Source organism: Erinaceus europaeus, chromosome 13 (assembly GCF_950295315.1).
Source record: "Erinaceus europaeus chromosome 13, mEriEur2.1, whole genome shotgun sequence".
NCBI classification, from domain to species: Eukaryota; Metazoa; Chordata; class Mammalia; order Eulipotyphla; family Erinaceidae; genus Erinaceus; species Erinaceus europaeus.
Genome location: NC_080174.1, coordinates 89640662 through 89657429, shown reverse-complemented (window position 1 = coordinate 89657429; position 16768 = coordinate 89640662). Strand labels below are relative to the sequence as shown.

Genomic DNA, 16768 nt, shown 5'->3' with positions numbered 1-16768 from the left:
TCAGGGAAACCAGGGGCACACTTCTTGAATAAAATGTAAAAAGGTTAGCTAAAGCATCTATACAGCTCTACATTAAACAGCCCCATATTTACTTGATAAGTTTTATTTGAAGAAAAAAAAAATTGACACATCTTATTTATACTAAATCTCATATATCAGAGCAAAATAAGAGCAAAAGCCTCTGGCATGAAACTCATTAACATAACCATTGTGTTATCTTTCACCCAGGCCAGTTTTACTTCTTTACTTGAGAAGGTATTTTAAAACTTTTACCTACCACAGTCAAGATCAAAACACATCCTTGGTGTGACATACCTAATTTTAAGAGGCTCTGTTTGAATTTTAAAGAACATAAATTTAAAGGTTATCTTTTTTTTTTTTTTTTTACCTCCTGTAGCAATTCCTGCAAGCCAGGATATCCAAACCAAATTTAGTTTAACTAAATTTTACTTTAAACTTTAAACAAACTCCAGTTACTTAGAGAGTTAACACACATTAGTGACAATGCTTCTCAAAATATTTATGGTGCCAGACAAATACCATATTTGCTGTGCACCAGTTTCCACAAAACAGTTCACAGGGCATTTTGGGGTCCAAAATGTCCAAAATGTACTGGAACTTTTTCATGTAAATACATAGATAATTTGCATTTCAATTTGGAGATGAAGAATTGTCACGTTAAATACTTAGACTTTTACTTTAAATCTTCAGTTACCTTAGCAAATTAATTTTACCTTTACATTCCTACATAAGAACTGTGTTGGAAACTGCCTTTAAAAAAAAAAACAACTTTGATAAGAATGCAGCTTCAGAGTTACTTACACTTTTAACCTTATAATTAACATTTCTCAGGCCATAAAACCAAACTTAAAACACACATGTAAACAGCAACATCTCACAGTTTTCAAGACAAAATATGTCACATTCATACACCAAGATTTTTCTTTCTATCTACAGCTTCTAGGAAAGCCTTAACTAGCCCTAGAAAAAGCAAAGAGAAAGAAACAAATTCCCTATGCTTCTCTCCATGAGAAGCCCAAGAGGGCCAAGGGCTGTTTCTGGACATCTCCAGCCAGCCCACTGCCACGGACCACTCAGTGGATGAGCAGCAGGAGGGTCAGGGGTCTTGAAGGCAACCTCCCAGGTGGGTCAGGAGTCGGCGAGAGAGAACAGATAGACACCACACTCTATTGGAGGGTGAATCTGGACTCATTTTTATAGTGAAACTGCATTAGCTTTTATACTTTTTTCAGGTTACATTCAGGTTGCCTAACCAACCAGCTCATAAAGAAGTTAACAATAGTCTTGGGGCTTTGGCAAGCTACATGTCATTCCCCCATAACTGTAAAGAATGGGTACAATACTTTGTATCGTTCTGTTCCCAGGGGAGGTCATACCCAGAATTGTTTTAGACTTTTGCTGAGGGCTATCTCTACCATTAATCTTCTATGGGGGCATACAGATCTTTGCCTAGTCGTAGACCACTGCTCATCTAGGTCTGGTACAGTTTAACTATTAATCTTTCTTTGTTTCAATATGTCAACTTGTACCTGGGAGGCCTCAATCTCTGTATTGTTACTGGAAGAACTTCATTAATTTTAATTCCTTTTCCTGACAGAGGTGAGTACAGGTCACTAGCAGCTCTTAGTATTTCCAGAGCAGCAAATTCATCAATTGGAAAGTGCTTCTGCCATTCAGAAATGTCTGGTTTTGATTTGCTATTAGTTTGGGGGCATGTTTCTGTATTGGGCAGATCTGAGTATTATCCAGTCAGGAGAGGAGGCGCTTTATCCAATTATATTTTAAGCTATTGGAAGTGTCCACCTCCAGTCTCATCTGGGCTGGTGGTGAAAGAAGACAAGCCAGGAAGTAAAGCACACTAATGACCCCACTCCTGGGGTCCTCATTGATTTCTCAGCTCACCCTCACTTTTCTGCAATTTAGACTTGGAGAGGAGTCTTCAGGGAGCCCTGAGCCTGGACAGCCAGTGGTGAGTGCAGTTCACCTGGACAGAGATGGGGAGAGCTGTACCTGAGAACTGCTGTGATGCTGTGGGAAGGGGCCATGTGGCCAGGGCGCTCCTCCCCCAGTCATTCTGCCATGTGCACATTGCACCTGGGCTGCAGCCCCCTTGACCTCAGCCTCCTGGTCCATCGCAAGGGTCCCGGATTCAGTGTGCTTCTTGGGCAGGGAGTGGGAAACACCATTCATGTTCTAAAACTTTTCTCTGCCTGGCTGAAGCTGCGGAGTTCCTTGTTCAGGTTGTAGTGAGGGAACAAGAGGAAGAAGACAGAGGTCCCACCATAGAGTTCCACTGGTGTGGTTATAAGCTGATTTCTACATGAGGAATCACCCACCAGAGAATCAGCCATGCTTCAGGGAGGCAAGCACATAACTGAGACAAGTCAGAGAGAGAGAGAGAAAAGAGACAAATACACGATTCCAAAATATATATACTCCCAAGGAAAATAGAGAGGGTCTGGTCTTCTAACTTTTGTTGTGAATTTAGGAAATGTTGAAATGAAATCCCAAGGGGATTAACTTCAGCCATTGTTTCCTGCTGTGCACATCTGCATGTTTTCTTTTACTTATTTAATTTCTTTTTTGTTAGAACACTGATTAGCTCTGGCTGATGGTAGTAGGGGTGATTGAATTTAGGACTATGGAGCCTCAGCCATTAAGAGTCTCTTTGCGTAACCATTATGCTATCTATTGTCTGCCCTGAACTGCCCTTTATTTTTGCCTCAAGGGTTATTTCTGGGGTTGGGTGACTGCACAGCCTGTGAAGTGACGCCCTGCAGGTGGGCAACTGAGGATCCTTGAGTGGTTTCTTGTGCTTAACCTGTTGTGTTGCTGCCCAGCACCCCACTGCTTTTATGGCAATAACAGCTGGGTGGAAAAAGAGATATGTGGCTGGTTATGCAAAAAAAAAGTCTTGTGCCTGAGGATCCAAAATCCCAGGTTCAATCTCCAGCACTACCATAAACCGGAGCTGAGAAGTGCTCTAGTCTCTGTCTCTCTCAGTAGCTCTCTCTCTCTCTTGTTAGTGTAAATTAAAAAATTACCTAAAAAAGATACTATGAGACAATGCAGGAATTTTGCATACCAGGCCTTCCTACAGGGTGAGGAAGTAGTTGCTAAAGTCCTTGCAGAGAGTTTTTCCCTAAACAACACCTTAATACAGCCTCTTCTATGTCAGTTTGCCAGTAATTTGACAGTGTTTTGCAAAATTGTATTATTTCAGGGCTACTCTCACCTTCACAGGGTTTCTATGAAACAAAACACCCTCCACCATTATTCTTGCAACACACAAACACCATTGTTCTAACAAACTTCAGGTGGCACCTTGGTTACATTTTTTTTTGTTTTGTTTGTAAGTGTGTTTGGTTTAGTCACCTTTATTCTATATCCAACAGGAACCATCTGGTGCTGTCTTCACTGTACTTCACCTAGTGCTCCAGGTAGTACAGATAAGTACAAATTCTACAGATGAGGAAGTATAAGGAGACTTAGTATTTAAGTGTAAGAATAATGAGTGCAGGCACTGTAATTTTTTTTTTTTGATATTTTGATTAAATTGCATTGGTTTAAAACATATCCCTGTTTATTGTTCCAGAGAAGTGCTCAGCTTTGACTTGTGGTGTGAGAGACTCAATCTGGAACTTTGAAGCCTCAGGTATGGAAGCTTATTTGTATAACCATTATGGTATTTCTCCCACACTCTTTTCTTTTCTGTGTTTTTTTTTTGTTTGTTTCTTTGTTTTTTATTGACACCAGAGTAATTGCCACCAATAGCACCTATTCAATGCATCTTTTTTTTTTTGGTCCTCCTCCTGTGAGAACTATGGGGGTTATCAGGTGGCGGACAACAAAACTGGTGCAGAGTGTGGTGATTTATATACATGTGTGCATGTGGAATTATATCCCAAAATGTTATACTTTTGTGAAATACCATGAAATCACTAATAAAGAAAGTAGAAAGTAACTATACACAGACAAGCTATTGGTAGGCCTCATAAAATTATCTAATAGGTATAATACAAGAGTAATGTGATTATGTCAGTTATCGGAGATTGCCTTTTGTTAATGATTGCAAGTCAAAGGTTCTCCTTTTATTGGGTGTCTGCATTATATTCACTTTGTCTTAGAAAGATTTGGACAACAGAAGTTGCTCAGTGTCATTGCCTTTCTTAGGTTCATTATCTGTCATTGGGTTGAATAGGCTGCACCCGGAACTTAGCAGGGAGCCTTTACGATGACTATGTTGATATACATATTCCCATAGTGAAGATAGCAAACAGTTAGCATGTAGGAGGGGACTCTTGGGAAGTGAAGTCATTCCTTGGCCATAGTCCCCAGTAGAACTTGCAACTTCTATAACCAGGCAACCACTACACAAATATAGTATGTGGCATAAAATATGTTCTCTTGGGGCCAGGTGGTGGTGCACCTAGTTAAGTGCTCACATAGCAGGGCACAAGGACCCAGGTTCAAGCCCCTGGTCCCCACCTGCAGTGGAAAAACTTCATGAGTGGTGAAGCAGGGCTGCAGGTGTCTCTGTCTCTCCCTCTCTCTTATTTCCCTCTCAATTTTTTCATCTCTATCCAATAATAAATAAATAAAAGGATTTCAGAAATAGTGTGAAAAATATGTTCTCCTTACATATCCCAATTTATAGGGCCTCTGTTCTGTGGGAACCTCAGTGACAGAGGCTTTCAGATGCTGCACATGTTGTCCGTGTCTGTTCATTTGTCACCACTGGTCAGGAAGTCAGTTAAGATAAACAAAATGTCTGCAAAGTGAACAAGTGTTTCGGGGAAGTTAGACCATTCTAGGTCAGGCTTCCTTGTGGTGTTCCACACCCCAGCCTTTTCAATGTGGAGGTCCAAGAGAAATCATTGAAGGGATGTCCTGGGCAAGCTCAAGTTGCTGGGCTGTTGGTAACCTGATGATTCTGTCATTATCAATCACCAAGGCATCCCGGAGTCCTGGGAATGGGGCCACTGAAGTGGCCCTTATCTGTCCAAGTGGCCCATGACATCACTGTCCTCTTCTCCCTCCTTCCTGGAGATCTGTGTAGACTCGGTGTTCATGGATCTGCTAGACCCTGTCTTTACAGATGTTTAACCAAAGATCAGATAGGAGCTCATCAACTAGACCCCCCCACCCCGCTTCATCTGCCAACAGAGGAGTCATGAGTCTTCCATCATTAGTGCAGTCAGATATTATTGCAATTGGGGGTTGAAAGTCAAACAGTAGTCAGACTCTGCAGGAGCTAACTTTATATCAGCCAAGTTTCATGTCCCTCTAACTTGTTTATGTTCCATGCTTAGGGAAGTCAGGCGGTAGTGCAGCGGGTTAAGCCCATGTGGTGCAAAGCACAAGGACTGGTGTGAGGACCCCAATTTGAACCCCCGGCTCCCCACCTGCAGGGAGGTTGTCTCACAAGCAGTGAAGCAGGTCTGCAGGTGTCTATCTTTCTCTTCCCCTCACTGTCTTCCCCTCCTCTCTCCATTTCTCCCCTTATCAAAAATTAGGTTTCCTTAGGTCTGGTTTTTTGTTTTTTTTTTTCTTGTCTTTCAGTTCTTTTCCACTGGTCTGTGTACCTATTTTTATTCCTGTACCAGTGTATTTTCACTATGATGGCCTTATAATTTAGTTTGCCATCTGGGAGTGTTTCCTTTCCTCGTGATTGTTTTGGTGATTCTAGGTGTTTTCAGGTCCCAGATACATGATTGTAATATTTGTTCTATTCCCTTAAAGAAGCTTGGTGGAACTTTGATGGGTATCACATTAAATTTGTATATGGCTCTGGGGAGAATATTCATTTTGATGATATTAATTCTTGCAATCCATGAGCATGGGATATCTTTCCATTTATTTGTATTTCTACTTCCTGGATTACCAACTCATACTTTTCAGTATATCATTCTTTTACATCTTTGGTCAGGTTTTTCCTAGTTATTTTATTGATATTGCTGTGATAGTGAATGGGAGTGATTTTTGTATATCTTCCTTTTCTCATGTAGTATGTGTATAAAGGAATGCCACTAATTTTTGTACAGTGATTGCTATATTGCCCTTGCTATATTGCCTGGTGATTTCCAGAAGCTGTCTCATGGGTTCTTTAGGGCTTTCTATATCTACTATCATATCACCTACAAAGAGTGAGAGTTTGATTTCTGCCCTTCCAATCTGTATCTCTCTCTCTTTTTTTTTAAAGAATTTATTTATTCATGAGAAAGATAGGAAACAGAAAGAACAGACATCACTCTGGTACATATGCTTACAGGGATTGAACTGGGGACCTCATGCTTTAGAATTCAATGCTTTATCAACTGTGCCACCTCCCGGACCACCCAATCTGTTTTTTTGTTTCTTTGTTTTTTTGTTTTTGTTTTTGTTTTAACCAGAGCACTGTTCAGCTCTGGCTTATGGTGGTGCAGGGGATTGAACCTGGGGCTTTGGAGCCTCAAGCATGAGAGTCACTTTGTATAACCATCATGCTATCTACCCTCTGCCCTGGACCACCCAATCTGTATTTCTTTTCTTTTTTCTTTTTTTCCCTAATATATTTTATTTATTTATTCCCTTTTCTTGCCCTTGTTTTTTTATTGTTGTAGTTATTATTGTTGTTGTTGTTGATGTCATTGTTGAATAGGACAAAGAGAAATGGAGAGAGGAGGGGAAGACAGAAGGGGGAGAGAAAGACACTTGCAGACCTGCTTCACCACCTGTGAAGTGAATCCCCTGCAGGTGGGGAGCTGTGTACTTGAACTGGGATCCTAGACCAGTCCTTGTGCTTTGTACCAACTGTGCTTAGCCCCTGATCTGTATTTCTTTGATTCCTTTCTCTTGCCTGAATTCTATGGCAAGATCTTCCAATACTATTCTGAAGCATAATGGTGATAATGGACAGTACCCAATCTGAGAGGGAATGCTTTCAGCTTTTGTCCATTGAGTATGATGTTGACTGTAGGTCTGTTATATATGGACTCCTCTTTTTTAAGGAAATTTCCATCTATTCCCATTTTTTGTAGTGTTTTGAGCATGAAGGGTTGTTGGATTATGTCAAAGACTTTCTCTGCATCTATTGAGATAATCTTCTGGTTTTGGTTTTGCTTTTTTTGATGTAATGAATCACATTGATTGCACATACTGAACAAAACTTGCTTTCCTTGAATGAATCCCACTTGTGATGATGAACACTTTTTTTTTTAACCTTCAGGGTTATTGTCTGGGCCCAGTGCCTACACCACACAAATCCACTGCTCCTGGAGATCATTCTTTCCCATTTTGTTACCCTGGTTGTTCCATCATTGTGGTTATTATTGTTGTTGTTGCTGCCTTTGGATAAGACAAAGAGAAATTGAGAGGGCTGGGGAAGACAAAGAAGGGGAGAGAAAGAGACCAGCAGACTTGCTTCACCACCTGTGAAGTGACTCCCCTGCAGGTACAGGGCCATGTGTTCGAACCGGGATCCTTACGCCGGTCCTTGTGCTTCATATGGTTGGGTTGTTTTTTCTGATCCACCTTCCTACTCTGTGCCTTTTAATGTGAGAGTTTAAGCATTGACATTTACTGGTATTATGGACTTAAGCTATTGCAATGCCATTTTTTCAAGAATTTCTTATTTGCTCTGCTATATGGCCAGCTTTTTTTTTTTTTTTTTTTTTTTTTTTTTTTTTTTTGGTGGTGTTGCTTATGGTTATAAGAGACATTTTAGAACCTCTCTCAGGGCAGGCTTTGTGATAGTTGCCTCTTTTACTGTTGCTTATCTGAGAAGGTTTTTATCCCTCCATCTAGTCTGAATGGCAGTATAGCAGGATATACTATCCTTGATAGAAACCCTATTTTATTGAGAGCATGATAAATATTTGGCCTTCTCTTCTGGCTTTTAGCATTTTTGTGTGGAAGTATACTGATAATCCTAGGGATTTTCTCCTACAAGTGATTTCTTGTTTTTTCTCTCACTCTTTTCAGGATCATTTCCTTATCTTTCTTTTCATTGTATGTATGATGTGTCTTCTTTCTTTCTTTTCCCTTTTTTCCCTTTTTTATTTTTGTTGTAGTTATTATTGTTGTTATTGATGTTAGATAGGACAGAGAGAAATGGAGAGAGGAGGGAGAGACAGAGAGGGGGAGAGAAAGATAGACACCTGCAGACCTGCTTCACCACCTGTGAAGCAACTCCCCTGCAGGTGGGGAGCTCGGGGCTCGAACTAGGATACTGCATTGGTCGTTGTGCTTTGCGCCACCTGCACTTAACCTGCTGCACTACTGTCTGACTCCCATGATGTGTCTTCAGATCTGCATTGACTCTTTTTACAAAAGTGAAAAAAAGAAAACAGTGGTCTAAGAGGTGGTGCAGTAGCTAAAGCACTGGATTTTCAACCATAAGGCCCTGAGTTCAATAAAATTATTAAAAAAAATAAAAGGAAGAAAGACAGTAAAAAAAGAGAAGAAAATCAGTCTTTACAGTAGATTAAATTATTGCAGATTGGATACACAACCTCCCTCAACCTCCCTTCTCCCTAAACCAAACAAAGACAATCACAAGAAACAACTATCAATTAAACTCAGTAGGTTTAATGAAGAAAGAAAAATAAATTAACCCAAGTGAAACCAAAGGACATTATTCTCACAAACCCAGCAGAGGCAGAGATTGATCAGGTATTCAGCCACTCAGATTGAGCTCCATCCTCTGTCAGAAAGAAAAGAAAAAAAGGAAAAAAAGTCTTTCTTAGGACAAAGAACCCCCTCCTCTGGACCGTTTCCACTGAGGTAGGTATCTCGATAAAGAAATTATCTTTTTTTAAAAATATTTGTTTATTTATTTGTTCCCTTATGTTGCCCTTGTTTTATTGTAGTTATTATTGATGTGTTTGTTGGATAGGACAGAGAGACATGGAGAGAGAATGGTAAGCCAGAGTGGGGAAGAGACAGACACCTGCAGTCCTGCTTCACCACTTGTGAAGTGGGTAAAGAAATTTTCTTTAGTGATCTCTTGTCTGTACCTGGTTCCTTTATTTCTCTGGTTTGGGGGTGGTCTTGGGGTACAATGGGAAAGAGTTAAACTCACAGCCCATGGGCCAACTCAGTTTTTCCTTTGATTTTTTTCAATCTCCGTTTTCAAGCCTAAGGGTGGATTATAAGGCTCTTCCTTGGTTCCATAGAGCCCTCCTACATGTTTTCTCTGCCACTGGCCTAGAAATCCAGCCCTCACCTGAAATTCCCAGGTTTAAAGCAGCCTCCTTGCAGAGCTTATGCCAGATGTTGATTTCAAGCTGCCATCTAAGCTCTGTTCACTCCAAATCCCTATATCACTCTTTTAATACAAATCTCTGAGCAGTATTTGGGTGAGACTAGAATTAAGTAAGAAAACTAGTAGCCATTTTACTAGGTTTTTAAAATATATTTTATTTATTTACCCTTTTTGTTTCCCATGTTTTTTTATTGTTGTTGTCATTATTATTGTTTTTGTTATTGATGTTGTCATTGTTCAATAGGACAGAAAAAAATGGAGAGAGGAGGGGAAGACAGTGAAGGGGAGAGAAAGATAGACACCTGCAGACCTGCTTTACCACCTGTGAAGTGACTCCCCTGCAGTTGGGGAGTTGGGTGCTCAATCCGGGATGCTTATGGTGGTCCCTGAGCTTCGCACCATGTACACTTAAGCCGCTCCTCTACTGCCTGACTCTCATTTTACTAGATTTTTGTGGATGCTTTTGCTGAAGAAAAATAAACGGTTGGAAAGAGATGTCAGTTGAATTTGTGGGCTTTCTAATGGTCCTATTAGGCAGGATAACTCATTAAATGTTTTCATAATCTTTTCTTTTTATATTGAACTGCTAGGGTATTGTACCTTTTATTCACGACAGTATCTTCCATATAGGTGCCATACTGTCCAGTGGAGAGGCTGTGCTGCTAGATTTAAAACAGAGTATCAAGCTACTTCTGTAACTTATCTTTAATTTTCTGGCCTGAAAGACATGTAGGGAAAGAGGAAGAGATGGCAGTTTCTTGGGTAAGTGACTTCCCCAACATCAGAGTCTGTTACTTTTTCCCCTTAAATAAGTTGTATTTTAATTCATACATGTTTAATCTACTGTTTCTCTTTTGCCCATCATATTTTTTTAAGGAAAAGTTTCAAACCAGTAATGGCTTTTATTGCATCTTTTAAGAGATCATACATCATCCCATTATTTTGCTGCTTGTGTGGCTGGACACCTTAGAGATTATTCATCAGCCTGCTAAACTATTCCTTTTTCGGAAACATAGATACCATCCAAAAATTTCCAGATATCTTTGTTTTTAACAGTTGTAGCTTGCTGAATCAATGCAGCTGAATTTGATACAAGTTTAATGTCATTTCCTTCAAAAATTAATTCATCTTTCTGGGTTTGTGATTCCAAGCATGCAACACCTGACCTCATTTGAACCCTGCGTATGTATTTTTCTCCCAAGAAATTTCTGATTTCAACAAGAGACCCATTCTCCTGAATAATAAAGTTGATAGGGAAGTGAGCATACACGGACCTCATTTTGTATCAGAAGCCCAGTGTAACTCCCTTGATCACGTTCTGTACATGACTGCAGATAGTGTGAACAGTAGCCAGTTCCTTTCTATTTCCCCACCATCTGCCAACTCAGAGCTGCTTCTTTTTCTTTTCAAAGAGACTGAGCTCTATGTTGATGTGGTTTAAGTCCCTCAGCAGGTTGCCTCTGGGGCCCTTCAGGATGACCATGTGGCCCTTCAGAGAGATGTCAAAATTCTTTGGAATGTCCACGGTCTGGTTGTTGAGAATGGTCTTCATTGTCGCAGTACATGCTTCAAAGAAGCTGCCCATCATATTTCTTTCTGTATCTCTTTCTCCTTCTGCCAGGTCACTGCTCATCCCTGGAATAAAACCTGAGAACCTCAGGCAAAAACTTTATGTTATCTCCCCTACCCTTGTGTTTATTTTCACTTTTTTAATTATTTAATTTTTATTTATAAAACGGAAATGCTGATACCATAGGATAAGAGGGTTATAATTCCTACCAGTAGAATGCCATATCTCATCTCCTCCTCTGATAGCTTTTGTATATTCTTTATCCTTTCTGGGAGTATGGACCCAGGCTCATTATGGGGTAGAGACAGTGGAAGGTCTGGCTTCTGTAATTGCTTCCCCACTGAACATGGGCATTGACAGGTCAATCCATACTCCCAGCCTGTTTCACTCTTTTTGTAGTGGGGCAGGGTTCTGGGAAGTTGAACTCTTCTATTTTAATTTTTTTAGTTTATTTTAGAGAGAGAGAGACAGATACACAGAGAGAGAGAGATACAGGATAGAGTACTGCTCAAGTTTTTTACTTATTTAATATAGGATTGAGACAGAGAAATGGATGGAGCAAGGGAGCTAGAAAGGGAGAGAGGATTCTGTAGCTCTGCTTCACAATTCATGAAGCTTTCCTCCTGTAGGTGGGGACAGGGGACTTGAACTGGGTCTTTGCACACTATAAAGTGAATACTTAACCAAGTGTGCCACCACTTGACCCCTAGCCTTCTTTTTCTCTCTACACAGCATTCTGTGTGGGATGAGCAATTCCTTTGTTGATTAGTGACATAGACTGTTGAAAATGTTTTAATTTTTGCAGATAAAAGTAATGACATTCATCCAATATTCCTATAGAGAAAGATGTCTGTCCTGGGATATCAGAGACCTAACATAAATCTGCTTAGTTTCCACATGTGCATTTCATAACCTTTGTCTAAGATATTATAAAATCAGTAAATCTACGAAATGGTAATATATCTGAATTACTCTTTTTTGTAATGAAACTTTATTGTTATAATATACAGGTATTTGAAAGTCAGGATTGTGAGCAATTTTTAATTGCCCTGTCACTAAATATCTTCTTGGTTAAAGAAATTATAAATGTCTTTCTGCACATTTACTGTTGTTTCTGTTACTCTACTGAGTTGTGGGAGTACATATATTGCTTGTTAGCTTTTTGATGTATAGCATGTAAATATGTTTTCTTATTTTTTACTGTATTTCTTCGTCTTGGTGATAGGTCTTGTCATTATACCAAATATTTTCAGTTTGATGTAGTGTCGGTGGTTCATTTTTCCATTCATTTGTTTATGTTTGATGTTGAGCTCAGGTCTCTGAAGACATTTCCCAATCAGATATTATGTACTGATGTACTAAGGATGACTTCTATAGATTTTTTGGTTACAGATCTAACAACCAAGTGCTCAGTGTTTTAAGTTGACCCATGATGTCATGTGACTGTGTTTGGTGTTTTTTTTTTTTTTTTCATTATTTTTGTTGCCCTTGTTTTTATTTTTGTAGTTATTATTGATGTTTTTGTTAGATAGGACAGAGAGAAATGGAGAGATTTAGGGAAATTAGAGAGGGAGAGAGAAAGACATCTGCAGACCTGTTACACCGCCTGTTAAGCGACTCCCCTGCAGGTGATTAGCTGGAGGCTAGACCTGGGACCCTTCCGCGTCATTGTGCTTTGTGCCACATGCACTTAACCCACTGTGTTGCCACCCAACTGTGTTTGTTTTTTATGTGTATGCGGTGTCTGACATCATCTTTTATAGAGACTTCATCAGTTTAATTTCAGCATTCATTTTCTTGCTTTAAGTGTGTTCTTAGGGATTTTGATGGAGATTGTATAGCATGTATATGCCACTCTAAATATGGTCATTTTGGGGGGGGGGGTCGGGTGTTCGCGCAGCGGGTTAAGCGCACTTGGTGCAAAGCGCAGGAATCGGTATAAGGATCCCGGTTAGAGCCCCCGGCTCTCCACCTGCAGGGGAGTCGCTTCACAAGTGGTGAAGCAGGTCTGCAGGTGTCTCTCTTTCTCTCCACCTGTCTTCCGCTCCTCTCTCTATTTCTTTCTGTCTTGTCCAACAACAGTGACATCAGTAGCCACAAGAATGTTAAACAACAAGGGCAACAAAATGGGAAAAAATGGTCAGTTTTGACAATTATTTATAATCAACCAGTAACCAGCATCTCAGTACCAGCCCCTGGGTACCCACCTACAGAGTACTCGTTTCACAGGCTGTGAAGCAGGTTTTCAGGTGTCTATCTTTTTCTCCCTCTTTACCTTTTTCTCCTCTCTCCATCTCTCTCTGTCCTATTCAACAATAATAACTACAACAATAAAACAACAAAGGCAACAAGTGGGAATATATAAATATTTTTAAAAGATTCAAATGTCTCATAGTTGTAAGATAAATAGTGACTTCTTGGTGTGGAAAAGAAAACCACATATCATCTTTTTGAAATAAAAATTTATTTATTAATGAGAGGGATAGGAGTAGAAAGAGAAAGAACCAGATATCCTCTGGTACATGTGCTGCTAAGGATTGAACTCAGGACCTCATGCTTGAGAGTCCAACACTTCATCCACTATGCCACCTCCTGGACCACATAAACCACAAACCATCTTGACTTTAGTCATTTTCTTTGTTGAGATATATTTTCATCACTTTTGCTAGTGGTATACATAATTTCTGGGTAAATTGATTTCCACTGTCCACATCTAACTTTTATCACAGCTATATTTACAAAAGGAGTTCAGGATCTAAAAGTTGAAATTTTCTCCTATGTATCTAAGTGAAGTGTCTCTCACCAGAAAATTGATTGGTCAACTAATTTTGCCAGTAAGTCTCTATACTCCTTTGTAAGTGCTTCTGAGGTGGCAGAATCATGTGTTTTCCACTTATTGAGTCACCATCTGACCTTCAAGTTATTTTATTTTGAAGTGTTTTTATACCTTTTTTCAAGATTTAACTAATTTCTGAGAGAAAGTGACCCCAGAACTCCCCTCAGTTCTAGAATTAGAAAGTACTTGGAAAGTAGCTTATAGTCCTTTGGGCATCAGACCTGAAAGTCTGCTGTGTCTTCTCACTTTCTCCAGTACTTCTCATTATAGGAAAATAAAGGTTCATTTCATGTATTACAGATGAAAAATAATTTCATATTAGTGCACGCTGGGAATCAAACAAGGAAGCCCAGGCTCTCAAATCTAATGATTTACAAATTGAGGAGTTTCATATTAGTACATGTTGGGAATCAAACAAGGAAGCTTAGGCTCTGAAATCTTTTTTTGTTTGTTTGTTTTTGTTTTTGTTTTTACCAGATCACTGTTCAGCTCTGGCTTATGTTGTGGCGGGGGATTGAACCTGGGACTTTGGAGCCTCAGGCATGAGAGTCTCTTTGCATAACCATTATGCTATCTACCCTCCACCAGGCTCTGAAATCTAATGATTTACAAATTGAGAAGTTTCCCTGTCTTAATTTTATTCATTTAAAAAATCAGTTTATTTTAATATTATAATTATTTTACCAGAGCACTGTTCAGCTCTGGTTTATGTTTGGGCAGGGGTTTGAACCTGAGAACTGACAGAGTCTCAAGTATGAGAGATTGTTTGCATAGCCATTATGCTATCTACCACTTTCCTCTACTATTATTTTTAACTAGTGTTTTTTTGTATCGAAACAGTCAGAAATAGTGAGGGAAGGGGGTTATAGAGAGGGAGAGAGACAAACACCTGCAGGCCTGTTTTTACCACTCACAAAGCTTTCTGCCTGTAGGTGGGGGCTGGCGGCTCAAACCTTGGTCATTGAGCATTGTAACATATGTGTTCAGCCAAGTGTGCCACCGCACAACCACTCTGTTTATTCTATTATTAATCCTGGAAATAAGTAAACTAGGAGATAGCTCATTCCATAGAAATATTTTACAGTGAGTGAGAACCAAAAGTCAAGTTTCCCTACCACCACATGGGTGTGTTATACAGAAAGAAGTTTTATTTTTTATTTAATTTACTTTTTTTAATGTTTTTTATTATTTCTAATTATTCATTTCATAGAGACAGCCAGAAATTCAGAAATTTGGGGTGACAGAGATTGAGAGAGAGAGAGAGAGAGAGAGAGAGAGACAACTGCAACACTACTTCACCATTCACAAAGCTTTCCCTCTGCAGCTGGGGACTGTGGGCTTTAACCTGAATCCTTGTGCACTGTAACATCTGCACTCAACCCGGTGTACCACCACCCATCCACAAAAGAAGAAATTTTACAGCTGATTGGATCTGTTATGTCTCTCCTATTTTTTCAGCTTCCATATTTCTCACTGCCTCTTCCCCCCCACCCCCAATCTAAAATGAGAAATATACGTTGTCATCTCCATCAGGTATTGCTGTAAATTGAACACTGTGTTTACAGCAAGCAGCGCCCTCCTCACGCCAGTCCTGGTGGGCTGTAAATAACTCACTAGATTGTATAAGAAAGTGTATTTGAGGATGGGGTGAGGGGAGAAAAAAAAGAGAAAGTGGATTTGGGGAGACAATATCCTTTTCATGCAAAAGAATTTATGCTTGAGAATCTAAGGGCTGAAATTCAATCCCCAGCATCACCATAAACTATTATTGAGCATTATTCTGTATCCCACTTATCTATATTTCATTAATAATAATAAAAAAACACTATTAAAATAAAATGGTCCACAAACAGCAGAATAGCTCACTTAGATAGTTTGAACTCTTAGCAGTGTAGTGTACAGTCTTCATTTAGACAGAGCCCCACCACACGACAGGCAGCTTCAGTGTTGGGGTATCTTTCTTTTCTTCCTGAAAAATATAACATAAAGGAGTAAAGTTTCACTGGTTAAAGCATAAAAAGTAAAATTAATTTGTTTACTGGTGGATGTCCCAGACCTCTATCTGTTCTGCTTGAGCCTGTTTATCCAGCCTCCCAAGTGGAGTTAACTCCCTGCCCTTCTTAAGGGACATAAGACCCTATCACTGTCACAGACTTTCCATAACAGTTCCCTCTTCCCCATAGCATCCTTTTGTATTTATAAATTATATTTTACTTTCTATTATAAAGAAAAACTTAGGAGGATGTAGATTACTGGATAACAGTTCTTCTTTCCATCATCCTCTTTTTTCTGCTACCAGGGTTATTTCTTGAGCTCAGAGTCAGAACTTTGAGTCCACTGCTCTAGCAAGTCTTTTTTTCCTTCCATTTTATTTGATAGGACAGAAAGAAATAGTGAGTGGAGCAGAAGTAGAGAGAGAGAGAGAGATACCTGCAGGCCTGTTTCACTGTTCATGAAGTGTCCCTGTCTGGCTCCTTCTCTCTCTCCTCCTATCTTTCTCATTAATAAATATTTTTTTAAAAAAGGAAACAATAAGAATATCTTCAATGTATGAATATCTATATTCTTATGATATTTAGAGGTAGTCCTTGTAGAAAAGATCAATATTTTCAGTGAAAAATTTCAACACAAACCGAATACTTGCTGTTAACAAATAGTAGTTCAATTATTACATACTAAATACCTGGAAAGATATCATTATTTTTGGCACAATATACTTATATGAAAGGAGTTTTTGCCATTTTTTATCTTATTTAATTATTTATTTGATAGAGATATCCAGAAATCAAGAGGAAGGGGGAAGTAGAGGGACAGAGAGACTCCTGCATTCCCACTTGACCACTTGCAAAGCTTTCCTCCTGCAGTTGGGGACCAGGGGCTCGATCCCAGGTCCTTGTGAATTGTAGGATGTGTGTGCTCAGCTAGGTGCGTCACTGCCCAGCCCTTTTGACCAATGTTCTAACTTTACTTTTAACTAGAGATCTTTTTATAATTTTGAATATTGGTGATTTTTTTCAGTATATGTTTTTAGTCAAATCTGTTGTTAATGTCTGATTTTGTGGCTTATTATATAAAATAATGTCATGCATTTTGATAA

At 39.3% G+C, this 16768-nt stretch overlaps 1 protein-coding gene, 1 long non-coding RNA gene and 1 pseudogene across 7 annotated transcripts in view; 1 reads left to right on the top strand and 2 right to left on the bottom strand.

The window, feature by feature from the left end:
• Positions 1 to 16768, bottom strand: part of LOC103125926 (zinc finger protein 709-like) — a 221705-nt gene that overhangs the window by 115414 nt on the left and 89523 nt on the right. The window lies entirely within an intron of this gene.
• LOC132532451 (uncharacterized) overlaps positions 2832 to 16768 on the top strand; it is a 62832-nt gene continuing 48895 nt past the window's right edge. The window contains exons 1-2 of the long non-coding RNA XR_009544407.1: positions 2832 to 3676; positions 9896 to 10027. This is a non-coding gene — a long non-coding RNA (uncharacterized LOC132532451). The remainder of the gene's footprint in view (positions 3677 to 9895; positions 10028 to 16768) is intronic.
• LOC103128088 (large ribosomal subunit protein uL6-like) lies at positions 10040 to 10819 on the bottom strand (annotated as a pseudogene).